The 27,909-nt window shown below is 55.0% G+C and overlaps 1 non-coding gene across 1 annotated transcript in view; it reads left to right on the top strand.

Annotated features, from left to right (window-relative positions):
- LOC117718704 (uncharacterized) overlaps nt 1-27,909 on the top strand; it is a 46,023-nt gene that overhangs the window by 17,614 nt on the left and 500 nt on the right. Inside the window, exon 2 of the transcript XR_013103363.1 lies at nt 16,789-21,252. This is a non-coding gene — a transcript (uncharacterized LOC117718704). The remainder of the gene's footprint in view (nt 1-16,788; nt 21,253-27,909) is intronic.

Genomic DNA, 27,909 nt, shown 5'->3' with positions numbered 1-27,909 from the left:
CCAGCCCCACCCCTGACCCAATAAGGGCTCCTGAATGCCAGCTCTGTACCAGCTTCCTGTTGTGAGAAGGAAGGTTCCAGCCATCATGCTTTGAGGCAGTTGGAGGTGAGCATGACCTCTGGTGGCCAGGGCCGGAAATGTGGAGATATCTGCCCCTGTCACCCCTCCCACTCACGGAACTCACTGCCCGTGGAACAGGGCCTGCAAAGACCCTGCCTTTGGAGTGGAAGTAAGGACTCTACCCTAGCTCTTTGCCCCTCTGTGGCTTTGTGGTTCTGGGAAGATCACACTCCCGGTGTCTGTGTCTGTAAAGGGGATCTGTGCTGTTTGGCGGATTGAGCAGCTAGAAGAGGAAGACGGCTTATGTCCATTCCTTGTCAGGCACATGCTGGACACCCACCTGCTGCTGTCTGCTTCTTGTCTTTCTGATTTGGTGATGGCAGGGCAGCGTCTGAGCAGGGTTTGAGCAGAGCTTTCCTTCCGCTGCCTCCTGGGCTCTCCTTCCAGTCCTGTCTACTCCCCAGCTCTTTGCCCGGAGACATCTGGGTTCCACAGTCTTCTCTCTGGCTCTTGGCCTGAAGGGAGTTGGATTGATTTGTGATGGATGCACGGTGGCCTGGGCAGTCTTGCTGTGTGTTAGCTTTGGGCTGCAGGGTATCCCAGTCAAAAAAATGTAAGGGTAAACAACCCTTTAAAGCCAAGGGGCTGATACATGATCGCAAAGTATGAATAGAAAGGACAAGGCTGCTGTCCCCAAGACCCCACAAACCTGCCGCTGAACCTGCCTTCAGCCCCTCCAAGCTAACACATAACAACTCTTTCTCTGGGATTCATCACTCACAGTTCCTGGGTACCCACACACGAAGTCCCTGTTTCTGTTCTCCTCAGGCATAGCCGAGCTGCCTTTCCCTGACTTGGACTTTGGTATGCCAGGTTTCTCTCTCTGCTTCCCTGCTACGGGTAGCCAGGCACTGCCTCCTTCCCAGGGCAGGCTTCTTGGTACACTCTGGGACCAAGGTGGTAGTAGTTCTTAGAGATCTGCTTCCAGGACTGTTGGGCGTCTCAGCTCCCCTGGTGCTTCTTGGCTGAGTGCACGCAGGACCCCGTTCTGGATGGGGTTCTTCCCTGGCTGCTTCTGAAGAAGGGTAGTGTGGAATCAGAGTTCTCGAGTGCCCGGATGTCTCTTGCAGTCCCCGCATGCTCTGACTTAGGCTTCTGGGTCCCCAGGGGAGCTTTTTCAGGACCCAGTAGCCTAGGGTGGCAGAGGAAGAGTGTGCCTATAGACATGCTGTGGTTTTCCATAGTTGGGGTGGGGTAGGGAAGACGAGCGGTAGAAGAAGGGGGAAGAGGAGGCTGGAGCAGGTGTAGGGATTTAGCCCCGCTCTGTCCCCTGTGTTGTCTCCCACAATTGGTCTCAGTGTTTCTTTCCTCCTTGGGGTCTGAGCTGGGTGAGTCTTGGGAATTTTGTTCTCTAGGTTAAACCGGAGATATGCCTTGGGCAGGGAAGCCAGAGCCATGGTTTGATCATTGCCTCTTACTCTCTGTGGGACCCAATTCTTGGGCCGCCCAAGAATCACAGGGAATTTCTTCTTGGGAATTATTTCTTCTTCTTCTTCTTCTTCTTCTTCTTCTTCTTCTTCTTCTTCTTCTTCTTCTTCTTCTTCTTCTTCTTCAAAATGATTCAATAACACCTATTCTGGGCACTATTTTAAGAAGGTTACAGGTGTTCATCATGTCCTCAGCATCCCAAGAAAATAGATACTATTTTATTCCCATTTTAAAGAAGGGAAAAACCAAGGCACAGAGAGGTTAGGGAATCCTGCCCATCATCAGTGGTGGAATTAGGATTTGAACAGCCTAAATCCTTAGCTGCTGCCTGTTGCTTTGTGTGCTAAGTATTCTTGGTGATCTTGAGAGTGCACCCACTGTGTGCTGAGCACCTACTATGTGCCCACCTATGACTGCCCTCCCCAGGCTCCCCATAGGCAGCAACCAGCCATACTTACCACTCCCAGCCTCTGTCTCCTTAGCCCAGTGACCAACTCAACAGCCCCTCCCTCTGCCCCCTGCATCTGCTCAGTTAGGGAAATGGGGAAAGAGGGACCCTGAGCAATCTGCACTTTCTCTGATGGGGGGATCCTGAGTTGGGTGCTTCTGGGAGCCTGGCTGACAGGAGGCACCATAGCCTGCCCCTCATTGTGAAGTCATCTGTTCCCTGTTCTTGTCTCTATAGCCCATGACTGATGACAACTGCTGTCATTGATTGAGTTCTTACTATGTGCTATGAGCAGGATGCCTTTTGGGCATAGCCCAGTCTTCAGGACAATGGTGTGGGACTCAGAGAGGGAAGATGACTTGCTCAAGTCACACAGCTAAGAGGCAAGACAGAGCCCAGATCACTGCCGCCTCAAGCTCCATCCTGTGAGCTGTCCTGGGAGGAGAAATGAAGTGGCCAATAACAGTGATTGCAAAGTGAGTGAGTGCTTACTGTGTGCAGACAGGGGGCAGGCTTACCCTCCCTACTCCCTTTCCTCTCCCTCCTCTCTCCCTCCTTTTCTCTCTCCCCCTCTCCTCTTTCCCTCCCTCCTTCCCTTCTCTTTCCCTCCTTCTCTTTTCTTTTTAAGTTTTTTTTTTCCCTTGAAACCATGGTCCTGTGTAACCCAGGCTGGCCGTGACTTCACAACTTCCTCTTGCCTCTTCCTCCTGAGTGCTGAGATTTCCAACATGAGCCATCATTTCTGGCTTACATGCTTTCATATTTCATGCTCATGGTGACCCCTGTGACCATGTGCTCCATGTCTTTGCTTTCTCTATCTGTATCTAAGGAGTAACAATTCGGGGGGGGGGGGGGGCGGCGATGTGCTCTGGCCTTCCCTTCCTGAGTTCTCTGAGGTCAGGTTTATAACACAGCTGAGGGGCCTGGCATATAGTAGGTGCTCAACACGCAGTAGGTCCCTGGCACACAGAAGGTGCTCGGCACAGCTCAGTTTCTTGCCTTTTCCCTGAACATGTAGCACCTGGAACTGCCCCGGGGATCTGTGGGACAGAGCTTAGGTGACATCCCAGCCCACAATGTTGCCTTTACCTGCCAGTGACACCGGAGAAGACGGAGTCAAGCTGTACTGCAAGGGTCAGGGGAGGCCAGGACTTGAACTCAAGGGATCTGGCTCTAAGCAATGTTATATAACCAGTACCAGGGAACCAGAGTAAGCTGTCATGATACCTGTCCCTAAGAGCTCTCGCTGGGCCTCATCCTCACCCTCATCCTCACCCTCAGCCGTTGCCTAGGCAGTGCTCCAGGCTCCATATCCCTAGAGTTTCTTACAGCAGGCGCTGCAGACACTCACAGCCCTTCGCTGGAATCAGCCTCTGGCTCTCAGGCATCAGTTGTGGCCACTTGCTGATCTGAACGTGTCCTCTGAGTCCAAAGCTCGGTGTATCTCTTGCTGGTCTCTCCCTCTATACTCTGCCCTTCTCCCCTTCCTAAGGCACCCTCCTCCAGGGAGGAGCCTGCACTCTGGTGAGCCTTCTTGGACCTAACTCTGAGCTTCCATCCTGCAGGCCACCAGTCTGTCCTCCTGTCCTTTAGGTCTCCTGTCTGCTGCCCTTGCTGCTGTTCCTTCCCCATCTTTGCCTGCATCCTCACAGCATCTCTGACTCTCCCTGCACCCTTCCTCGGTGCCAGTTCCCGAGCATTTCCCCGGCTTCTCACTGTTTCTGGGCCAAGACCCAGATGCCTTGCTCCAGCTTCTGAGACCTGCCAGGACTTGGCCCAGGCTTGTGACTTCCTCGGGGTCCCTTCTCCCGCTCACATGCACCATCTAGTCCTGGCTTAGCTCCTCCTTTCTGCCACTTTCTGGTTACTACTCTTCTCATGATTCCCTGGCCAGATTTCCCCTGGGTGACATCCTCTCTGACCTTAGGATGGGTAATACCCACAAGTGACCCTGAAGAGGCCACCCTTGGCAGGCGGTATCTGCCCACTCTGCAGATGGAGAAACTGAGGCTCTCATATCTCAGCTGGTACAGGGACCCAAGCCTTTGCTTTTCTGTCCTGTGGTCTCCTCAGTTTGTGCATGTGTGTCTGCACGTGTGCACTCACGTGGGGTATTCTGGCTGCTGTCTACATAAGGCGGTGTTTGGACTGGATTGTTGAATATCCTCCAGGAAAGCAGGGTTGGGGCTGTCTCTGGGGGCCAAACCCTCTTTGTCTATGGGTGGTGGGGATGCTGTGTGTGAACCTGGGGGAGTGTCACAGCCCCCCACCAACCCTTGGGACTACAGCCTTCCAGTTTCTCTCACTTCTCTCCCCTTCTCTTCAAAACAAACACCCGCAAGCCCAAACCGCCCATCCAGCCAAGGCACAGATGGAACCCAAGTTGGAATTAATCAGTCCTGTTGCCAAGGCAACTGGGTCCTAGACTAGCATCCAGTCTTCTCTCTGGGCCCACCCCTCCCTCCTCAGGCCCTTCTCATGTTTTCACCCCTTGTGGCCCTGGCTCTGGTCTTTACCCCTGCAGCAGCTGGGATAGCCTAGGGCCTTCTTGCAAAGTCATGGAGGCAGCGGTGAAGGTGTCTGTGAGCAAGCTTGGAGTCCCCACTGGACCACTCTTAGCTTGGTGGGACCTTGGGCAAGTCCATGGACTGCTGTCAGCCATATTTGGTTAGTAGGACTTACAAATGGAGAGGTGGACCTGTCTGTGGGTGGCAAGTGTCATGGTACCGAGGGGAGGAGGGAATAGTGGAAGGGGTCTAAGCTGGAGAGAACACTGGAGATTGTAGGTATCCACAGTGACACCGGTCAGTGTGACACCCGGTCAGTGACCCATGATGGCTACTTCTAAGAATCTGGCACCTTTGTGATCTGTGACAATTCTGGGATGGCCTCATCCCCACACATGGGCTCCTACCCCGTCCCTCCATCCTGACCTTGTTTCTTCTCCTCCGAGGAGCCCACCTCCCTCCCTCTCTCTTTGCCTCTTTCCCTCTGAGCCTCACAGGACTCCAGTTGTCAGGCTGTGTCCCCCATCTCTGCCCATGGGTGTGTCCAGCTCTGATTCTCCTCTTTGACTTTGTGACACACAGCATACCACTGGTCACCTTGCAGGTGCCCCATCCTGCTTATAGTTCCCAGTGGCCACTGGCTATTTCTCTTGCCTTTAGTGGATATAAGTCAAGGGGTGGATACAAGCCACGAGAGAGGCCCTGGAGAAACTGAGACACATCATAGTCAGTCAGTCCTTCCTCCACTGTTCTCCTGGCCTGGAAGGAGAGGAAGGTGCATCTTGGGAGTGCACAGCCATAGCTTTGAGGGCCAGACACTCAGATCCTCTCAGTGACTCTGAAATCTGCTGCCTGGGCTGGTTGCTTTTCCTGAGGGGTGGGAGATAAGGGAAGATGTTGCTGGAGTATCCAAAACAGACCAGCCTGTGAGGTGTAGTTTTGGTTCATAGTCTTGGGCACTGTGGATGGTTGCTGCCTTGGGCTGTTTGCGGAGGTAGACTCAGCACAGTGGATATGGGGACTTCAGGGAGAAGGGGCCATCTTTACCGATTCTCTTATCTCCCAAGCCCCCAGTGATGGTCTGGGAACGCACAGGTGTCATCTTCCAAGCCCTTGGTTGGCTGGCAATGCAGGCTTCTGCTTCGCCACACTCTGGGTACACCTCTCCCCCTGGCCTGGTGAGACAGGGAGAAAATGGGCAAAGTCTGGTAACATTCTCTCCTCTTGGTCCTTTCCCTTGGGACCTGTAGGTTGGTTACCACTTCCCTCTGCTTTCCTCATCCTTCAGCTGTGTGTGTACGAATGTGTATGTCTGTGTGTCTGTGTGTGTGCAAGAGTGTGTGTGAGTGTGCGTGTGTGTGAGAAAGAGACAGTGTGTATGTATGTGTGTGCATGTGTGTATGTGTGTGCGTGAGAGAGATTGTGTGTGTATGCACAAGCATGTGTGTGTGTATTTGAGTGTGTATGTGAGTGTTTGTGTGCATGAGAGAGAGAGAGAGAGAGAGAGAGAGAGAGAGAGAGAGAGAGAGAGAGGTGTTTGACTGTAGCCTTGAACTTTTGGCAATCCTTCTGCTTCAACTTTCTGAATGCTAGGAGCTCAAGAGTGGGCTACCATGCTCAGCTGTTAGCTTGGCTTTCTGTGGCCATAAAATTACCAAGATGGACACACACACACACACACACACACACACACACACATTTTGTCTTTCTTCTTTCCTTCTCTTTTTTTCTGACAGTCTTACACTGACTGAGTCTAGCCCAGGCTAGCCTCAAGTATTTGTAAGCCCCCTTGCCTCAGCATCTTGAGTGCTGACATTTGTTCTAAGTGTGGGCCGCCATGGTGATCTTTTAAAAATCTTTTTCCTGAAGCAGGGGTCTCATGTAGCCCAGGCTAACCTTGAATTTCTGATCTTCCTGTTTCTACGCCCATGTTCTGGGATTGGATGCATGTGCCATTGTCCCTGGCTCTGAAACAGCTTTTGAGATGCATCAATCATGAGTGACGATCCGTGCTGTACATGGAGGCTGTACCATGTGGAGCTGTCCATAGGGTCTGAGTCAGGCAGTAGGGTGCGGTGAGGCTTGCAGCCAGCTCCAGTGGTTAGCCAGCTCTGCCTGATGGCATAGAAGCTGGAGTTTAAATCCGCAGAGCTAGCCAACACAACTGAACTGTGGGCTGGGCTGTGTTTGGAGCTGCCAGCCTGCCCCAGAAGGCAAACTCTACAAATGGATTAGCTGGGGGAGGTATTTAACTCTCCTTTACATAATAACAAGGGCTAACATTTATTGAGGGCTCACTCGGTGCCAGGAGACTACTAAGCACTTTACTGGGATTATCTGCCTTGATCCTCACACCCACCCCGAGGCAGACAGGGTGCAATCACTATTCCTACTTTGTTGTGGAGGCAATTATACCACAGAGAGGTTAAGTCTGGAGCCCAAGGTCACACAGCAGCAGGAAGATAGTACCCCTAGCCCTGTGCCTTCTGATTTCCTGTGTGTGTGTTGGGGGGCGGGGAGTCCCTCCCCTTCATCTTCCCAGGGCAAGCGGGGAGGGAGGTAAAGGCAGACCCACTTGGCAGGGAAACACTGGAATCTGCAGCTTCTCACGTCTCTCACCGTGGCAGATGCTGGGGGAGGGAGGGAAAACAAAATTAAGCAAACGAAGGGTGTTGTGGGGCTGAGGAAAAATATCTTTTTTTTTTTTTTTTTTTTTTTTTTTTTTTTTTTTTTTTTTTTTTTTTTTGAGCTTGTTAACGTTTGGGAAGTTAAGTATGCAGAAATCCATACCCCTCCTTTGTATGTGAGGGCTGAGGCGGGCTCCATCCAGTGACAGAATAACCCTGTCCTCCAGGTAAGGGTGGCCTCTGCTCCTGCCCAGTGCTGGTTTGCTTGGGTGATTTCAGGTGAGTTCATGACCCACCTGTGGCCATGGCTCCCAGGTGACTGCTGGGCTCAGCCTTACTGTGGCTAGGCCTTCTCTTGTTCTGCTGCTTCTGGGAGCCTTTGGCTTCAATGCCATCTGCAGTGACATGGCCCTTAGATCAGAGAATGTTCTAGTAACTGTTATTAGCCACTTCAGAGACCCCAAGACATATTGGAAAGTCTATAGACCACCAGCTTTGCTGCCTGAGAGCAATAGGGTTTGAGGCCTGTTGCTTCAGATCTCTGGGCCTCAGTTTCCTCGAAGGCAATGGCAGCACATGCCCCCTATCCCTGTGAAGATCACAGAAACGACAGTGGCTTGTCCGACAGCCACGCCCCTTTGCTGGGTGATTCATGTCTTTTGAAATCCTTGTCTTCCATGAGCTGGAGAGGGAGGTTGAACCTTGTTCTAGAGTCTCATTCTGGCCTGGTCTAGGATGTTGTTCTGAAGCCCCGTGGCCACCCCACCGTGACCCACTGACAATGCCTCATCTCCAGTGGATCTCCTCAGGAGCTGTGAGCTTCCTAAGCACAGCAGCATGCCTGTCTGCTCTCCATGGGTCCCTCACTCCTGCCCGAAGGCAGGGCACCGAGGACAGAATGAAAATCATGAGTGACTTACCATGGTGGCTCTCGCTATTGAAACCAGAAGTCCCTTGCAAGTGTGGTGATTTGTGAATGATTCTGGCTGAGCCCTCACTGGATCTTCCCGAGATAGGAAGAAGCAGGGCAGGAGCTGGGAGCCACGGTGACAGGTGACAGGTGACAGGTGACAGGCCTAGAGATGGGCAGGGAGTCGGGAGTCTGTGGTTTTGCAGACACAGCCCTCACTGCAACCTGTTTTAGTTGGGTAGGTGTAAGGCTCATGTGGGCTGTGGCGGGGGATGGGTCTTCTTTCTTTTAGGAGTGGCCCCAGAGTAACAGGACACTGAACCACTGGGAGATGTGACAGAACTGTGGGCCTCAGTTTCCTGTCTGTGGATTGTGGCCATTCAAAAGTCAGAACCTCTTCTGGTGACTCTGGGATGTGGGCAGCTCAGACTTGGTCTCTAGGGAAATCTCAGCTCAGAGGCCCCACCCAGCCTGTCCAGGAAGCTCAGTCCCAGGGCTTCCAGGGGGGCAGGGCAGCTGCAGCAGCTGTCAGTGGAGTGGTTAGCTGTCGGTGCACAGGGAAGGAAGGGTGCCTGAAGCTTAGGTCGCCAGGGAGGGAGAAGGCAGATGCCTCTGCTGTTGTTCCCAGGTGTGGGTGGGCCTTTCTCTGTGTTTCTACATGGGGCCTCTCTGGGGACAGGTCAAGGCTGCTGACCAGAGAGGCTAATGTCACACCCTCTCTCCCCATATCTCCCTGTTCCTTCATGTGCTCTGTCAGGACCTGTTGGGTGCTGCCTCCCTCCCCAGGTTGTAGACAGGGAGGGGTGCTGGTCAGATGCTGGTCAGGGTGTAGGCATGACAGGAGCTTAGGTGTGTGACCCTGGAGGTTCATGGGGATGGAAGAAGTTATGGCTAAGAGGATCACAGTAGACTGGGGAGCCTCTCAGAGCTTAGGGCAGCATGGGAGAGACAGCTCTGCAGGGCCTATATGAAAGAACAATGCAAGGAGCTGGGGTGTCTAGAAGCTGATAGACACAGCCTCTGCATAAGGCCAAGGAGGATGCCAAGCTCAGAGACCAAGCCTAATGTGCTGGAGGATTTCCTATAGGAGACGACTTGGAGTCCCTGGTAGGGGATAGCAATTGCCAGTACAGTGGGGCTGTGGAATCTCTGGGTAGGCCAGGGGGTGTGAACAGATGCTAAGGTTAGAAACAGTGAGATGCTTACCAGAGGGGAACATGAGGACGGCATGTCTTCTAGCAGTAAGGAACATGTCAGGCATGCGAGAGCATGTGGGTGTGGGGTTTCCAGACCAAACACTCAAGGGCTGGAATAGGGAGGAATAGGGTCAAGGGAGGAGCCAAAGCAAGGAACATATCCAGAGGGCCCAGCACCAGCAAAGGGGGGGATGGTATGCATACAGTACAATACATATATGTGTGTGAGCACATATGTATGTGGCATGCATGTACATATGTGTACATGGGAAAACATATGTATATGCATGGCACACACTGGACTGCATGGCACATAAACACAGGTATGCAGATATGCATGTGTGGCACATGTTCACATGCTGTGCACATGCACATCCCTAGCATATGGATATGTGTGTGTGTGTGTGTGTGTGTGTGTGCCTTTTTGTGTGGGGAGAAGTACTTTGTGCTTAGAGTATATAGGTCTTCCAGGTTCGGGCCACAGGGGCCTGTGAGAGTCCCAGGGAGCCGGGGAGGTACCAGATGACTCTGAAATCTAGGATGATGCTCAGGTGGCTGCCGAGATGGTAGCCTGAGGCTAGGGGCTTCCAGGGGGTGGGGCAGCTGCCAGCTGCTGCAGCTGTCTGTGGAGCGGTTTGCTGGCGGTGCACAGGGAGGGAAGGGTGCCTGGATCGGGTCCAGGGAGGACGGAGGGCTTGCTCTCCGGGTGGAAGGGAGGCTGCAGTAAGTGACTGGAGCTGCTGCTGGCTGTGCTGGCTCACAGGCAGAAACAGCTGGGCTAGAAGCCCAGCATCCCAGCTGCTTTTGAAGGGTGAGAGGGAAGGGCAGAGCCAGAGGGGACCTGTAGAGTGGGGGCATTGTGCAAGGTTTGAGGTCACCATGCATGGCATTGCATGGCTAACAGGTCTGGTGCCCTAGTTACAGCAGCAGGGCTCTGAGCAGGCTTTTTTGAAGAGGACCCTGAAAGGGCCTGATTCACAAGGTGCTCCGTAGCGGGTGCTGCTCTGATCTCATCTAACATTGGATCCCTAGAGACCCATGAGGAAGTTGGCTCAGAGAAGCTGCATGGGCTGCCCAAGGTCACACAGCTGGAGGCTTTAGAGCAAGAATTTGGGTCTGGGTTGCAGGTGCCTGCTTGCTGCTCTTTCCCTGGAACCCACGGCTCCCAGGGTGCACTTGGCTGCTGTCTTTGAATGTTCTCTCTTGTGCTCAGAGACTCCTTTGCCTCTCAGAAGCAGATGCAGGCAAGGGTCAGCTCCAGGCCAGCTGCTGGTCTTCAGAGACTGTTTGCCCATGTGAAGTGGGGCCCACGTACGTGGAGAAGAGGCCAGCTGTGTCAGCTGCACATGTGGACTAGGCTCATCTCAGAAGCTCTGTCCATATCCTTCCCTGTCCCTGTCCCTTTGCACTTGCCTGGCCTGACTGTCCTGGGCAGGTTCAGGATGGGATGGCATGTGAACAGCATGTTGTGATAATAACCACCTGCAGCATGTTGTAGCGAGAACTACTGCCATGCAGGGGGCAGACTGATGGGGACCTGCGGGAAGGTCCTCATGTGGTTCTTTTACCTTCAGCGCTAGGACCCGTGCTGCTCTGGCCCTCTAGAGGGGAGACTGTAGGCCATTGGTGATCTGCCAAATACAGGATAATTCAGTAGAGAAACCTAAGATTAGGAAGGACTTCCTGGAGGAAGTGACTGGGCTAACACTGGAGAAGTTCACAGCACAGGTGGGAGGAAGATGCAGGTTCTTATCACAGACGCTTCCTATGACTTTAAGAGCTAGGGTCCCCTCCCCAGGACTGCAGAAACATCAAAAGATTTTGAGCAGCATGGGGCAGCCTCTGGAGCTGCTTTCTGGAAAACTCTGAGAGGTTGTCTGGAGGCAGTGCTGAGGGGCTGAAGGCGAAGAGGAAAGGGACAGACTGACCGTGAGGTGTGAGTTGGGTCTTATCACCTGCTGGGAGAGGCAGAGCTGTAGATAAAGTGGAGCCACAGGCAGGTGACAGTGGCCTTGACACATGGGGACACTCGAGGAGTGGAGGCATTGTGGACCTTCTGAGCCTCAAGCCCTTTGGCTGGTCTATGCTGGGATCCAGCAAGTAGATGCTAAGGTGCTAGCACCTAGCACAGTGGTTCTCAGCCTGTGGGTTGTGACCCCTGGGGGGGGGTGTCAAATAGGGGTCAAATATCTGATACTTAAGTTACAGATCATAACAGTAGCAAAATTATAGCTATGAAGTAGCAATGAAAATAATTTCAGGGTTGGAGTCATCACACCATGAGGAACTGTTAAAGGGTCACAAGGTTGAGAAGGTTGAGACCCACCAGCCTAGGGGACCAGCAGGTATCAGAACACAGAGAGGAGGGGGCCCGAGGAAGGGGCCTGGGAACCTGCAGCAGTTAAGAGGGCAGATACGGATAGAAGGGTGCTCTAGAGGGGGCTGGGGCGCACTTGCTCCCGGACATTGCCTCCTCTGGCTCCAGTCTTCCTTCCTCAGGGCTGTGACCACTGCTGGCTCTGACCTTCACTGAGGTAGAAGGCCACAGCTGGCATCTGCTGTCTGATCATGGACTTGGGGACACGGGCACAGACAGTTGGCATTGGCTGCGTTTACTGATCACCTACTGTATACTTACCTTGTGTAGGGGGCTGGGGAATTGTGACCATGCACCCCCACCACGTCTGCAGTGGTGCAGGACCACGGAGCATACAACACAGGTGCATCCAGAAAGCTGGGAGGGCCTCCTTGCTTTTTGCAAGCCCAGTGGCTTTTTGTAAGAGAAATTAGGAGCTGATCATTGTACAAAATAAGTTTCAGGAAGGTATCTTTAGGCTCTAAAGCTTGAGTGCATTGCGAGGTTGGTGATTTGCCTGGGCCCCACGTGTGTCCCATCCTACGCTCCTGTCTGTCCCCTTATCCCTGCTTCTGTTTGACCGAGTCCGAATCCAGGCAGCCACAGAGCTTGGCAGGTGCTGGTAGCTGGACAGTCTGCTTGGCAGAACACAGGCTTCTGGGGTGCTGAGCTTCCCAGACTCCCCAGCTTCTGTCTGTCGTCTAGTCTCCTGGTGACCCTGGACTTCAGGGCTTGCCCGCTGTCACTCCTTGTCATTCATCCCCTGATCTCCCATCTCTTGGTGATAGTCTGCACTCCCCCTCCCCCATTCCTTCTGCATGTCTTTATAGCTCAGGGTCTGTGGATAGTGGGTAGAGAAGGCTTTTTTGATGAGGTACTGGACCATCTTGTCCCGCACTTACGGGAGGTTGTAAGGAAGCTTGTGTCTGCTGAGGGAAGGCCATCTCAGGTCTCTGCTGCTGTTGGCATGCTTGTGTCCTCTCCCCTACTCCCGAGCAATCTAAGCAGAGTGGGTGGGCAGAGGAGCTAGAGAGGTGTGGCTCTGGGAAATCTCATGCCTTCTGGTTCTTAGCTGTGTGTCACTGGGCAAGTGGCTTCACTGCTCTGGGCTCATTTCCTCATCTCTCAAATGGGTAGGACAACCAGGCCCATCCGTCAGTCACTGTGAGTGACTGAATAATCAGGGCCTGATTTCGATCTTGCCATAACAGATTCTTATGGGGCAGGGCTTATTCCAGCCACACTAACCTGGCCAGGCTGCTCTGTCTTTCTGGGTCTTGATTTCATCTGAGAAATGGTTGGGTTAAGTGGGGGCCCTGTTGGTGGTAGGTGGCCCAGTGCTGGCCACGGGGACTCATAGGAAGCTTCTTTATAGGGTAGCAGGTGCACAGTTGTCTGTCACCAGGGCTGTGGGTTGGGGCCGCTTGCCGTGTGACGCCACAGGTCTGGGAGGAACTCATACTCAGACAAGGTGGGTAGAGTCATCCTGGGGAGAGGAGGGACAGCCAGGCCCTTGGGGGATTGTGACCTTCAAGATAACTTCCAGCTTTAACCTGGGACCCAAGGCAGCTCCTGACTAGCTCTAAGGGGGAGTCCCCGACCGGTGGGCCTCGGGCAGCCAAGCAGAGGCATCGGAGGAGGCAGGGATGCTGGAGGTCCTGCTTGCTATCTGCATAAGAGCTGCTGCTGGTTTGGGCAGTGGGACAGCAGATGTGAGACCTGGGCAGGCGTCAGGATAGATTGTAGATGAGGGATGAGGGAGAGGCCAAAGTGAGACATGAGAAAAATGATGGAGCAGAGGCTTGGGAAGGAGCCCACAGTGATACAACCAGAGGGCGAGAGCAAAGCTTCAGGCCTGCATCTCAGTTGAGTAGGGAGGCAGCTAGACCTGCTGATGGCCCTTAGCTTGGAGCCGCCTGAGGAGTGCAGTGGAGGTGGAAGGCAGGGTTACAGCCAGCGGGGTTGGGGCGGGGAGGGGGGATACAGATCAAGGTATCCGCATGCTTAGTTCAAAGGCCCTCTAGGCACTAGGCATAACGGAGACCAATGTGATGTCTGCTGAGGAAGCCAGGGATGTACGGCTCCCTCAGGCAAGCATAGACATGGAAGGATCCGCTAGGGCAGGAGGCGTTGGCTGGAGCCGGCATGAACCAGATGGTTTGTGGATACCTGAGCTCACAGCCAGCTCTAGCTTTTCTGAGGAGACAAGCTTGACTTCGCTGGTCTTAGTTCCCCCAGCCCCCCATGTCTGCCTCTCCATACTGAAGACAGTGTATGATGGGAGAAACAGTGCTGGGCTTAGCTCAAGTCCTGAGGCAGGGGCGGGCTCAGAAGGTGCTGGGGGGCTGCTATAAACCCTGCCACTATTAGTGTTATGTGACAGAGCCCACCCTGGGTAGTCTTCAGGGTCATTTCACTTCTGGAGAGCAAGGAATGAGTGAGTCCAAGAAACTGACAGAGCAGGGACAAAGGGTGGGATGGGACTACCTTGACAAAGTTGGCTGGTGGCGACTGACCTCTGTCTGATTTTACCAGTTTCAACATGTGGGAAGCCCAGAGAGGGTAAGGGTTTTGTTCAAGGTCACACAGCCGCTGGTGCTGGGATCAGACCTGTTGGCTCACAGGGTCTGGGTGCTGTGCCCCCTCCCTTGTGAAGAAGAGATGTGATCATTTATCAGGGGAGTTTAATAATGAATGAAGTCCAAGTGTCTCTAATGCAGGCAGCAGGCCCGAGGTAATAAAGGACCCTGTATTAATTCAGAAGTTAATGAATATGCAGGTGTGTCTGAATGATTAATGGGGCTCCCGAAGGCCTTGGAGAGGAGGGTGTTGAGCTGTTGCGGGTGGAAACATGAATATTGCATACATCTGGGAAGCTGTATAAACGGGGAGCAGGTGGGTATGAATGAACTGGGGACCACAGCGGCCAAAGTGCTGGAGACACCCAAGCAGATCCTCCAGCTCTGCAGTCACAACCAAACCGTCTCAGTTTCTCCTGCAGTTGTCTTGAGCAAGTCAAGTTAGCTGCTGTGAGCCTCCATGCCCTCCATGAAGGATGAATGGAACCCACAGACTGATGTCTGGCTCCCAGGATGCAAAGGACCAAGTGAGGCAAGCCCTGTGCACTAAGGCAGGCTCAGGGGACCCACTTATCCAGGCGGTGCAGGATTTGAGAGGAGCAGGCAGAGAGGCTGTGGGGGCGCACTCATGGTGGTCCTAACCTAGGGGTGGGCGGGGGGTGGTGCTAGGAAAGAGAGTTGAGATGTAGACTAGGAAGGGTTATAGAAGCTAGTGAAGGAGAGCGTGCTACAGTTTATAAAAGGGGCAGGGACCCTCCATCTACCCTTTGTTCCTTGTAGCAGCTGCATGGGGTCGGGAAGGGAAGGTGGCCTTGAGAATGCCGAAACCAGGATGCTCAGAGACGTCCCGTCACTGTCCGTCACTGTCCAGGCTGCCGGCCATGAGGGGCGAGTGAGTGAGTGAGTGAGTGAGTGAGTGAGTGAGTGAGAGGCAGGCTTGCGCTGTCATCCTGTGACTCAGAGGGCATGAACACAGAGCTCAGAAGAGTGTTCACGATTTTGTCCTAAGGAATGTGGAGGCAGGATGGCCTTAGGGCTCTCTCTCCCACTTCCCTACCTGCTGTGTGAGTCTTGTGAGTCGAGATTTCCGTGAGAACTTGCTCCTTCCCCGTGGATGGCCTTGGGACACCTAGACGCTGCAGCCATCGCTGCTCGGAACTGTGTGTTTATGAGTTCGTAGGCCCTTGTCTCAGATCCCAGAGGTGGTGAGTGCTGGACCACAAGGTCCCCTCTAAGCCTGGCTTTGTCTTACCCGTCAAGTGTTCCCATCCCTGTGGCTGATATCCTAAGCATGCAGGGCCTGGTGCTAGTGAGGTGTGCCTCTGACCCACATCTGCCTGTGGAATCAGCCTGTGGCGCCTTTCCCATCCTTCCTATCCATGCCCATGGAGGACACACTGGGCTCTGCTGCACTTTTGCAGAGTGGCTCAGGCTGTCCCCCTGGCTTCATCCCCAATAAAACCCTAATTCCTCATTGTACAAGCTGGGATAGACCCAGAGGGCAAAGGACACCCCAGGGTGTGGCCCACTGAGCTCTTGAGACTCCTGGATCCTGGCTGTAGGGGCTCTTGCAGCCTGAGCTCTGACCCTAGGTCTCTTTCACTATGACTCCACACTCCTAGGCAGTGAGCAGGCCGCAGCCTTGACACCTTTGTCTGTGAGAGAGCAAGGAGGTCAGGGGAGCCTCCTTTGTTCTTTCTACTTTCTGGAGCTCTGGCCTGGGCCCTAAGGGCCTCTCCCAGTCAGCCCCACTGGGGTAGAATGCTGTTGACTTTGGTGATCTCTGTCCTGGTACAGCTTGCTGTGACAGACATGGAAACCACGGCCCAGAAGGAAGGTGTCTTTGGGACAGAGCTGAGGTTGGGGCCCTGCGGGGCCCATTTAGCTGTGTATTTATAGACCCCACTGATCTATATTAACTCTGGACCTGCTCAGGCTATGGCAGCCTGGGATCTGAGGACTGCTTTGAACCCTCTGGGGGGGCTGCTGTATCTGAGTTCACCCTGTGGGGAGAGGCAAATGGGGGTGAGCCCCTTTCTCACCTTACCCTTCTGTGCTTGGGAACTCCTACTGGGTTCTTGGCTTGCACAGTCTTTAGCTGCTTGGGCTAAACTGGGGCCACCCTCAGTAGGGTGGGGGTGGGGTCGGTATCTTTGTCTGAGGATCATCGTCGTTGTCATGCCTTGCTTCTTCCATCCCTGCAGGGAGATTGCCTAATACAGCATGGGATCCAGGGCAGCCCTGCTCCTGTTCCAAGCCTCAGTCTTCTCAGCTGTAGAATGGGCATGATTCCCAGGCAGTTCACAGGCATTAGGTGCCAAGTACTTACAGCTCCTAAGCTGGAGGCCACTATGTGCATGCCTCCTGTGTCTCTTCTGGTCCTTGTCATCTGCTGGGAGGGACCAACGTGTTACCTCTAGACAGGGCCTGTGAGGCCCTAGGGGCAGCATGACTTGAATTCAGACTCACCTAAGTCTGAATGTTCCCTCTCCCCAGGTCCCTCTCCAGGGCCCTTGGGGTCCTTGGTAGGGGGGTGACTGAACTCCTCCCCCAACAGTGTGGTCCAGCCCCTGGTTGCCATGGAAACAGCTCCACTAACTCTATGCTTCTCTTCCAGAGCAGAGACGACTGGCCGCCCTGAGTGCAATTCAATTCAACAGACATTTACTGAGTGCCTACTATGCGCCAGGCCTTAGGCTAGGCACTGGGGAACACAGAGAGGAAAGTGGGGGGGGTCCCATTCTCAGACAGTTTTGGTACCAAGAGAGAAGCCTTGTGGGTGGTTGGAGGAGCAGAGCCTGAGATTGAAGTGCATCATGGGAAAGCTACTGTTTGTCTATGCCTCAGTTTCCCCTCCCAGTATGGGAGGGCAAGGTGGGGCCAGGCTTGTCCAGGATTCCACTTATTGGGGGCCACTTATTGGGGGTGGAGTAGAGCAGGGAGGCCATCCCTCTCCTGCAGGGTCCTCAGAGAAGGGGCTGAGCTTTGGGCCCCAAGGTATGAGGTGGGGGATAGGTGGGAACAGCCCCTCACTCCTCAGGTGCAGGAACAAAGACCTGGAGGACATGGGGTTGGGCCTCCCAGAAGCTCTGTGGGCGAGAGAAGGAGATGTTAGGTTGTGAGCTCAGAAAAGGTGAGAGGGTTTGAGGATATGAGCTCTGTTTGGGGCAGTGGCAGCCATGGTGGGCCTCTGAGGAGGGAGTCAAGGACACATGTCTTGCTTTGTCTCAACCTTCTCCTTCCCCTTCCCTGGAACTCCCATAGAACCAGCAGCCATGCAGTTAGTGTGGCATCTGTGTTGTGCTGGGCATGTCATGGTTAGTCTTTACTACTGCCCGTGGAGGTGGGTATCTGTGGGCCCAGTTCACAGTGTAGTAGTACACCAGACCCAACCCAAAGTTGCCCAAGGGAATGACTTGACCCCAGCCCACCAATGCCCCTACCATTACCTCTCGTTGAGAGGGTCTGCACTCTGAGTGGCTCTCCCATTCTGTCACCCCAATGTCCTGAGATATTCCCAAGAGCCATGGCAGGAAGACACCCAAATGCCACTAGTTAGTCTGTTGGCTCAGCAGCCACCCTTAAAGACCAGCATAGAGATGGCTCTTTCCCATAGGCTGAGGCTCAGGGTTCAAGGTTAGATGCAGGGAGTGACAGCCTGGGATGGGATCCTGTCTCCTTAGCAGCAGCTAAGGCTTCTGGAATGTTGAACTGCCTGTCCCGCCCCGACCCCGTGGAGAAGTTCTTCCCCTACAGCCTTAGCAGAGAGCGCAAGGGACTCAGACCTCAGATCGGGGCTCCAGTCTGCGTGTTGCCTTGCATGACTGTGTGAGAGACCATTAGCCACTCTGAGCCTCGGTTTCTTTATTTGTTCATGGGAGGGCTGGTTCCCCTCTCCTCTTAGCAGCCGTAGATATTCACTGAGGGCTGGTGTCGACTGGGCTGGTGGGGAGGCTCAGAAGCCGGCCTTCCTTGGAGAACTGAGTCGAAGGGGAGAAGCAAGTGACAGGATTCTTCTAGGGACAGAGAAGGACAAAGCCCAGGGGCCGTAGGGACCCATAAAGGACACCCCAACCAGCTGAGGAGAGCAGGTTCCAGAGGGCCACAGGGGCTGGGTTGTGGGAATTTCCCCCATCATCCCTGAGCCAGGGAAGCTCTCTGTTTTAGCTGTTCTCTCTCTGCCGGGAGGAGGATAGATGTGATAGGTTGGTAAAGTCTGGAGACCGACCAGTCAGGATGCTGGAGCGGAGCACAGCAGGACCAGTGGAGCTGGTGGGCATGAAGATCCCTAGGGTGGGGAGCTGGAGAGAAGCCAGACAGGGTGTGTGGAGGCGGGGAAGAGTGTCTGTCCTTCCAGGTGCTAGGGAGGAGACAGGCAGCGGGGATGGGGCTGTCAGGGGCCAGGAAGGTGATGGTGGGCATCACAGAGCATCCATTAGGAACCATGGAGAGGACCAAGATGTACTCTGGGGCAGGAGGCTTAAAGGAGCAGCGAGCTGTGGGTGGTACCCCAGGGAAGCATCTGGGGAACAGGGACAGTGGGGGAAAGCCAGCCGTGCAGTTCCTCAGACTGGGATGGTTGTATTTCTCTCTGCCCACCATGTTTTCAGAGAGGGAGGCAGAATGGATGTCAAGTCATGGGTGGCATGAGGCCCCTGAGGGTCAGGGAAGGCAGATCCCCCAGCTCAGCCCTAGAAAGGGGAGGCTCCAGTGGGAGGGAGACGTTTGGGATGGAGTAGAGCATTTGCATGCGTAACAGGGCTGGGGCAGGGAGAGAGGAAGTGGTAGAGAGATGAAAGGAAATTACCATACATCAGGATCTTGTTATTCAACCTAATTTTCAAAGGGGCACAGCTGTCGCGCTGAGATAATCTGTTAATTATAACAGCCATTGTGCTTTGGCAATGGGAGAGAAACCGAGGCTGGGTACAGGCTTGAAGGCTGGGGCGGGAAAGGGCCTTTGAGGGTCCAGGACCTCAGAGAGGGGCCAGGGAGAGAGGCAGAGTGGGGTGCTGGGCTCTGAAGACCAGAGGAAAGAGCAGGGCAGGGACTAGGCCGCAGGCTCTGCACGGCCACTTTCAGCGTGGAGGTGGCGAGGCCTGCTGCTTGCCGGTTGGTGCTATTGCTCTCGGAGCCAGCCTTCAGAACCTTTTGGAGCAGTTAACTTTATTGAGCAGTTACTATGTGCCACACCCTGCTCCCTCTAAGCTGTTCCCTATAGTGAGAACCCTTCCTGACCCCCCTTTTTTTCAGAAGAGGAAACACTCAGGAAAGTAGCTTGCCAGGACCACTGAGTGAGGTAGCTGGAGGACCCCCACATGATCAGAGAGTATGGCCCTGACCTTCCAGGGTAGCCTGAGAAACAGGACCCACTGGGTAGATGCAGGAGTTTCCATGGTTTAAGGCATGTCACCACCGTGGTCACGGATGGCCCTCCCCCAGTGGTGTTTCTGGGGCCCTGGATGCAGACAAAGCCTCCTTGTTCTCTGGGCTGCAGCTGCAGGCCCCCTGCGGCCTCCAAGGCAGCCTTCGGGCTGGCCCCCAACTCCCAGAGCAACTACCCTCAGGGCCAGGAGAGGGTGTTCCACACCATCTCAGGTGGCACCCTTGGTGGCCTTTGCCACCACCTGCCTGGAGGTAGGAAGGAGACAGACAGTTGGCTCAGACCTGGGAGGCATTCTTAGTTCCAGCCTTGGGTGGGGCTAAGAGTCCAGAGACACCTGGATGCTGGGGTCTGGGAGAGGCAGGTGGGAGGCAGGGAGTCATGGGAGGGAACCCTGGCTGTCCAGGACCCCCAACCATTTGCTCCAAACTTGGCTCACAAGTCAGACTTAGGCCAGATGTCCATGCAGCTTTGAGCAGGAACTCAGCGGAGGCCAGCTGGCAGGGTAGGGAGCTTGTTCTGAAAATACAGCTGGAACCCCCACAAACTCAGGTAGCACTGTGGAGGGCAGGTGAGAAGCAGAGGTCCTCAGGAGGTGGGGAGTGGGGCAGCAGGTATGGGGCACTCTGTGAAAAGCTACCTGCTAAAAGCCAAGGGGAGGCCAAAAGTACATGGGGCAGTTTAAAGTCCTGGAGAATGGATGACTCCTCGCCCGGGGCCCACATTCAGTAGACTGGAAGGACCAAAGAGCCACAGATACATTCTGGAACCCTAGACTCATCACTGGAGACTCCCCCAAATGATACCCCATGCTGCTGTTGTCTTAAGAGTTCTGAGAGCCAGAACCACTGTGGGGCGGAGTGGTATCTGGTGGGGATGGAGGTAAGGGTCCAACGGTGTGAGCTAAGAGCAGCCTGCTGGTGGGTCCCCATGCAAGCCGGTGTTTCTGCCCCAACTCCGGAGAGTCCCTGTCTTCTTTGCCTCATAACCAACAGTGCCCAGGGATCAGGGCGCCGGTCAGGGAGGATTATGCCTCCTGCTCTATCCTATAGCAGGCAGAACCGTGGCTTACCGGGTTGTCCATGGGTGCTAGTGGGTTCCAGAAACAGGGATGCTTTGCAGAAGAAAGCTCCCAAGCTCGCCACACTGCCAGCTAGCTAAAAACAAAATTTAATTACTGTCCAGATGAAGCAGGGTCCCTTGGCATTGCATGAGTCAGAGCCTGGGGCCAAGGAGAAGACAGCCACTGCATAGCAGCTGGAGATCTAGTCCCCTCCTCTGCATAGAGGTGCTCAGAACAGCACAGGCTCACAGGCCTGCTTCCTGGGATGAGTGATCTTCCCGGAAAGCTTCTAGGCCCAGTTGATGCCTTTTCTGCCCATGTATTCCCCTGACAGGCCAGGCTGCCCCAGTGGGCCGTGTGCTCCAACCTGGAGCCTCCGCTTCTCCCCAGAGGTCCCCTGACATACTGCCCTGCCTTGGAATGACCCTAAGGATATTGGAAGGCAGGAAAATGCCCACCCTTGGGACCCTGGAGGAGGAGCAGACTGCAGGTAGAACCGAGAGGGTGGGCCTAGCCGGTGCCTGGTACATAGTAGGTGTTCCATAAATGTTTATTGAATGAATGAATGGAGGCCATGCAGGCAGAGGCAGCGTGCGCGCGCAGGCACTGTGCAAGAGCGGGTCCAGTGGAGACCGGTGAGTAGTGCCCAGGGGCTGCCGCTGAGCCAAGTGGGGGAGGAGAGGCCAGGCAGAAGAGGGCTGGGGCAATGCGGGTGGAGAGGCCAGGCTGGGAGTGGGCAGGTGTGATAGGGGAAAGAGACTAGGTAGGGAGACAGGAAAGGCTGGTGGGGGAGAGGCCAGGGAAAGGGCAGGGTCAGGTGTGGGGAGGGAGACCTAGGAGGGGAGGTGGGTTCCAGGGGAGGAGAGACCCTGTGAGGGTGGGGGAGAACGAAGACTGCTCCCTGAGCAGAGTGGGTGGTGGGGGTTCTGCAAGAGCCAGGAAGTGACTGGGGTACTGTTAGAACAGACTTCCCTACAGAGCCACCTAAGGGCCGTTGTGCCTGGAGTCTTAGGTTGGCTGGGGCTGGGGTGGGCAGGAGCTGGGCCAGGCTAGGTATCCCAGAACTGCTCACAAACCAGAGCACTGGCCAAGCATAAGGCCTTGTGGCAGTCCTTGACTTCCTGCCTGCAGTTGCTTGGAGGTCTGGCTGTGGTTAGCACGGGGATGCCTTGGTAACAGGGACGTAGAGGGACCCGTGAGCTGGGAGGGGGACATAGCCGGATACCCATGCACAGGGACTGCTGTTCTCTGAACTGATGGGATTGAGGCCCGGAGACCATAAGCCCTGGATCTCAGGCCTTGCACCGGGAACCCGGCCCCCAGAGCGGATGCTCGTCCTGTGTCCGGGCTCCACCTAAGGCAGGCCCTTCTTGGCTATGTCTCCAGCCAAGAGTTCCAGGCTCCATACGTGTGGGGAAGGAGGGAAGGGATTTTCGGCTCTGGAGGAAGTGGAACTAAGGCTCAGAGAGAATAAGTTGTGTGGATTGCGCAGAGCAGGTATAAGAGGAGCCCCTACAGGGTGCTGGAGGTGTAGTGTCTGGAGGGATGACATGTTCCTTCAGCCTGTTCCATCTCCTCCCTGTGACATGGCACAGCTATGGCCGCTCCCAGCAAGGGGCAACACAGAGTGGGTGCCGAGGCAGGGGGCAGAGGCCAGCTCCCCGGGGATGCGGAGCAGCTGGCTTCTGGGCTGAGACTAATGAGACGTGACGGAATGGGGTGGATGAAACCCAGCACCTCGGGTGAGACAGAGACAGAGCGGGCCCCCAGCTGTCCTGGGCGTTCTGAGGGTGTCAGGCAGTGTGTGCACGGGGGCCCTGGGGCCTGGGTGACATCTAGGGCAAGGTGAGAACAACATTGACTCATGCCCCTGCTGCACCGACAGAGGGAGGAAGCCAGGCCTGGTGGAAGTGATAGCTCAGCTGTCAGCCTTGATGCTGCGTTCCAGGTAGCCCAGTTGTAGGAAAGACCTGGGGTGGCTGAAGCTAGGGTAGGATAGAGATGACATCATGGTTCAGGGAGGGAGGGAGAGGCAGCAGCAGGCACCTACTGAGAGATAGATGTGAGCAAGTGTGGGAAGCAGTCCCTGCAGAGACCCTAGCAAGACTCAGGCTGGCCTAGGTTCCTGGCTGTGTGACCTTGGGCATATTGCTATACCTCTCTGAGCCTCTGTCTCTTGGTCTGAAATGAGCAGTGTAAGGGGTTAACCAGGCCAGGAGGCTCAGGGCATCCCCTGACACATCACGAGCCCCCACTGGTTCTAACCTCTGACACCCTGGCCCGGAGGAGTCATGGGTTTCAGCCATCTCTGCTGCACACAGTGACCCAGCACCGGTGTGTCTGGGCTTGTTGTGGCTAGCATGGGAGTTACACCCGAAAACTATCAGATAGAGATGCACCGCCTGTGCTGGGCTGGGTGGTGGTGTAGGGGAGTGGGTGGCAGCTGAGAACTCACAGTAGAGCACAACAAGGGGGTTCTCTCAGCCATGGTGACAAAGCAGGGATGACATGGGGAGCAGTTTAACAGAGATATGACTGAGGTCAGGCAGTGGGTATGCTGAGGAAGTATGTGCCAAGCAGAGTCATGTGCAAAGGTCCTGGGGTCGAGGCCCACATCTAGTCTCAACTAAGAATTTCTTGACTGACAGAAAAGCTAACCTCCCAGGGGCTGGAGCAAGCTCCTTCCATCAGGTAGGGGTACGCTGAGGGAGGAAACTCACAAGAGGGTCAGTGTTTGCCCTACTGTTTTGAGTCCAGTACTCCCGTCTTCTCGTCTGTTAACTGAAGCATTCATTAGCCACACAGGGTTGACGTTCAAGGATATGTCAGATACACCTGAGCCACTGAAAAGGCACCTCTGGGCAAGGAGACTAGAGCCCAGAGAAGGTGATGAGCCTGCCTGTGTCACACAGCTCTGTGTTTGATCCCAGAGCTTCTTACTTCCGGTGCCTGTACTTTTCTGTCTCCTGCAGGGCTTGTCACACTTGAGATCCCAATAACTTATCAACTTGCCAGGTAGTTCAGTGATGGTGGCAGTTTCCCAAGTTCATAGAGGAGCAGAGATCCAGGACGGTTTGTCTTAGAAGCCTCTGGAAGGGGAAGGCAGCAGTAAGCCCCAGTGTCCCGCCCTGAGGCCTGAGCCTTGGCCCCGGAAGGTGGAAAGATGGGTAGTGGCCCGATTGCCCAGTGCTAGCTCCTAGAAAGGGGTGGTGAGGTTGCTGTAAGGTTTGCGAGTTCTGGCTGGGCCTGAGGCATCCGTCCTGTTTAGTCTGGGGTAACGGCACGGCACGGATGGTTATGATGGCACTGGGGGAGCTTGGCCAGCCTGGCTCTGCAGAGAGTCTGTGCCAGGGCTGAGCTGCCACCACCAATGTCTTCCTACTGATACCTCCACCTCTAATGGGTGACCAGGGCACCAGCCATGTTCCCATGTCCTTTCCCTGTCCCTTGAGCAGTGTTCCCATGGAGCAGGAAGCCTGGGATCAGCACAGATGAGGAAACCCTCACTCTGTAGGACAGGTGTGCTCTGCTGTGTCCCAGAGGTTCCTGGAAGTCCCGGGTGCTAGTAGTCATCTTGCCACATTAAGAGGGGAAACTGAGGCTCAGAGTGGGCTGTTCTCATTCAAAGCACCACAGGCTGTGGTGCCACGGTAAAAATCACACCAGGTGCCCTGCTAGGCCTGGGCTGCCACCTGTGGGACCCCACTGTTGCCCCAGCTGTGTGTGTGGGGTACATCCACGGAGCTGTGTGTGGGAGCCAGGGCTCAGGCCAGCGCCTGAACTTCAGAGAGTAAGCAGAGGACACCACTGAGGCCTGGGGTTTATCACCCCGGGTCCTGAGTCTGGAGTCTAGCTTGCTCTAGTTATGTGTAGGACCTGGACCACATTCTTCTCTTGTCCTGGCTCCATCTTCCCTGAGAAGACTGGAATCCAGCTGAGCCGGGACTCACCTTCTCACTTTGCGGATGCCAGGATTCTGAGTCCACAGAGGGAAACCGTGGCCAGGGCACAACCCCAGCTGGGTCAACCTGGCCACTGAAGCTAAGCCTGTGACAGAAGAACACCGCCAGGTGGCTCAGGCAGTCTGTCTCCAGCTCTGACCTGCACCCCCACCTCAATGCCCACTGATGTTGCTGGCTCTCCTTCCTCTTTTCCATCCAAGGATTCACGGGAAGGGACCTCATATAGCCTGTAGCTGGCTAGACTGCTCTTTGCCAATGCTGCACTGATCTGAAATGTGTTCCCTGCCCGCGCTGCCCTGTCTTTGCTGCTGCATGGCTCCTAAGCTGCCCCTGGGGCTCAGCACTGTCAGGATCCGGCTCTGGGCATCTGCTTTCGCACTTTTCCTGACATGCTCTTAGATATGTTTGGGGGTTTAGCTGAGTCCAGTCTCTGTCTCCTTGGGCCTCGGGAGGTAGGCAGCAGGTACCCATGTCACACTGTGGTACTCAGGCTTGTCACCTCCCTCCCTGTGGTCAGTCCTGTGTTGGATGTGCTCCCCTTTTGTCTCTGTGCTCCCTCCCTGTGGTCAGTCCTGTTGGATGGGCTTGCCAATCATCTCCGTGCTCCCTTTCTGTGGTCAGTCCTGTTGGATGTGCTCCCCAATCGTCTCCATGCCCCGCTGTCACTATAGCCTCCTTTCTCCTTCCTCCCAGGTATATTTGTGTTTGAGGAGCACCCTCATGGGAGCAGGGGAGACTGACCTTGTACATCTGACCCTGAGACCCTCACTCCTACCCCCTGCACACCTGCACCTTGATCTGGGGAGCAGCTGGGCAGGGGGCCAAGTGCTGCCATCAGCGCCTTTGTGGCCTTGTCCTCTCCCTGGCTGCACCAGGCCTCAACGGGTGGTGGGCATACAGCCCAGGCTGAGGACAGGGTAACTGACGCATACGGGACACGGGACACAGTGCTGGGAGCCTCCTCCCCACCGTGTATGCGTCACAGGGAGAGTAGGTGCTGGGCCCCAGCCCAAACCATCCTGGGGAGCAGAGGAGCAGGAGAGGGCCACTTCAGGGTCACCTTGAGGGCTTGGGGGAGCTATGGTGCATTCTGTCTACCCTGGCTTGATTGGAAGGGAAGGGCAGAGCCAGGGGAACCAGCAGCACCTCTCCAAACCAGGGCCTCCTTTTGCCCCCTACCCTGGCCTCTTCCTAACCCCCACCTCCCCTGGGCTTTCCTCATATGGGCAGCCTGGCCCTGGCTAAAGTGATTTTAGCTTGGATCTGAGCAGGGGGAGGGACTCTGTGTATGGCTGAAGCTTTGTAAGCATGCACGCGCACACATGTATGAGCGACATACATGTGCTTAATTGGTACGGGGTGGGGGGAGTAGTTGGCTGCACTTCCAAGTCCGCAGACATGAATGCCTGCCACCGTTGCACACAGCAGCATGTGTCCCTGTGGTTGGCTATTGCTGCACACGTCCTGTGCGCACACACATACTCCCGTGTGTGTGCCAGCCTGCACGCTCTCTCGGTGTATACATCAACGCCCTTGTGTCTGTGCACCTGTGTGTGCATCTGCACACCAGTGTGGTCCCCCAGCCTGAGGAGGGACTGCATTACAGACTGAGGGCTCTCGGACAGGCTGGCCCCTGCTTCTCAAGACAGCAACTGAGAGGACTCGGCCCCCTCAAAGATGATCTGGCTGATGGTGGGAAACAAGCCATCGTGTTTCACAGAAGCCAAAGTCTTCGGCTATGAGAGCGTTGTGTGGTATGGGTGAGGATGGGGGGGGGGCTGTCAGCTGCCTGGGCAGCCTTGTGACTCTCACACTTAGCCCCACAATGGGCAGAAAGGTGTGTCAGGCTGGCCTCCAAGGTTCCCAGCCTGCTACAGAGCCAGCCTCTGACCCAGGTTGGACCTTATCAGCTGGCTCTTCAGCATGCACTGAGTGGCACAGGAGCCTCCTCGGGTGCGTTCTCATGCCTCCCTCCCTTTCCCCTCTGCTGCTCACAGCTTTAAATTGGCTTCACTTTAACACAAAGTCTAGACATTCTTTTTTTTTTTTTTTTTTTTTTTTTTTTTTTTTTTTTTCAAAGCACTCTCTTTTCCTAGAGTCTCCCTGGGGGAGGAGCAGGAGGTGGAGGTGGCTCTTGCGGACACTGCTCTGGCTTTCCGGAACAAGTGTGGATTTCTCTTGACCATCTTTTGTCCTTGCTGGAATGCAGCTGTCTAGGGCCTTCGCAGTTTCTGGAGTCTGGAGTGCAGGGTGTGAGCTGGAGCCAGGTTGGGCTGTGTGCAACTTGAAGGGTACCCAGCCAAAGCTCCCCAGGGCTTTGGGGCCTGGTTTTCTCATGGTGGAAAGTGAAGGATGAGTCAGATGGGCCATGGGCTGTGACCCCCTGCTTGCTGCTCAGTCTTCTGTGTCTCAGGATGAGCAGCCAAATGGCACCTTGACACTTCCCATCCACCGGCCCAGGAAAGGGCTGGCTTCCCTGGCACTGCAGAAGTGCAGTATTTAAGAGCGTGTGCCATTTACCCAGCTCATGTGCAGACAGGGCCCCCTGGCTCCTCACTATGGTGACTGTCAGTGTCTTAGGAACCTTGATCCTGGCCCAGCTTTACTATGTCACTTGGTGCAAAGCCTCGTCCTTCTCTGATCCTCTGACTCCGGAAGAGGATATGAGGTGGTCCCAAGTCCCGAACCCTCTTTGTGATTCATGTGCCCTCTTCTGCTAGCGAGTGGGCTACAGTCCCTTACTTTTGCCCCTCCCCCTTTGGCTGAGTTCTGCCCACAGCACCAGCCCTCCTTCTGCAGAGACCCTGGCCCTTACACACCCCTGCCACAAGGGAGGCCCACTGCCAGCCTGTTCTGCTCCCCTCCCCCATGGAAGCTGAGACAAGGGAATTATTTTTGGAACAAGAGCAGTTACACAACAAATGAATTATTTATCTTTGGGCATGGAGAACGAGGCATTTCACTGGGCTTCTTAATTCTTATCCGGATTTGGGGGTGCCCACTTGGATATGTGGACACGTCTGTCATGTACACAGATGGCAGGGAGGGTGTGTGTGTGTGCGCGCGTGCGTGCATGTGTGTGTCCCTCCCATGTGCAGCCCATGCAGTTTTGGTTTCATAGACTTTATACAGGCCAGCAGTTGCATGTGGACACTGCGTGCCGGGTGTGCCCTGGAGGGTGGGTGTCCATGCACGTGTGCCCACGCGGTCCTCTCCAGTCTTTCTCCTCTGTCTTGGTGCTCAAACCACCCCTACCCACACGGTAACTCCTGAGTCTGTCCTGGGAGACTTGCCACCCCAGCCTTCTTTTGCTTTATGGAAGCAGGGTCC

The sequence above is a fragment of the Arvicanthis niloticus genome, chromosome 13 (genome assembly GCF_011762505.2).
Source record: "Arvicanthis niloticus isolate mArvNil1 chromosome 13, mArvNil1.pat.X, whole genome shotgun sequence".
In the NCBI taxonomy this organism is placed as follows: domain Eukaryota; kingdom Metazoa; phylum Chordata; class Mammalia; order Rodentia; family Muridae; genus Arvicanthis; species Arvicanthis niloticus.
Note: the sequence above shows the minus strand (reverse complement) of the source record. Positions and strands in the feature narration are given on the sequence as shown.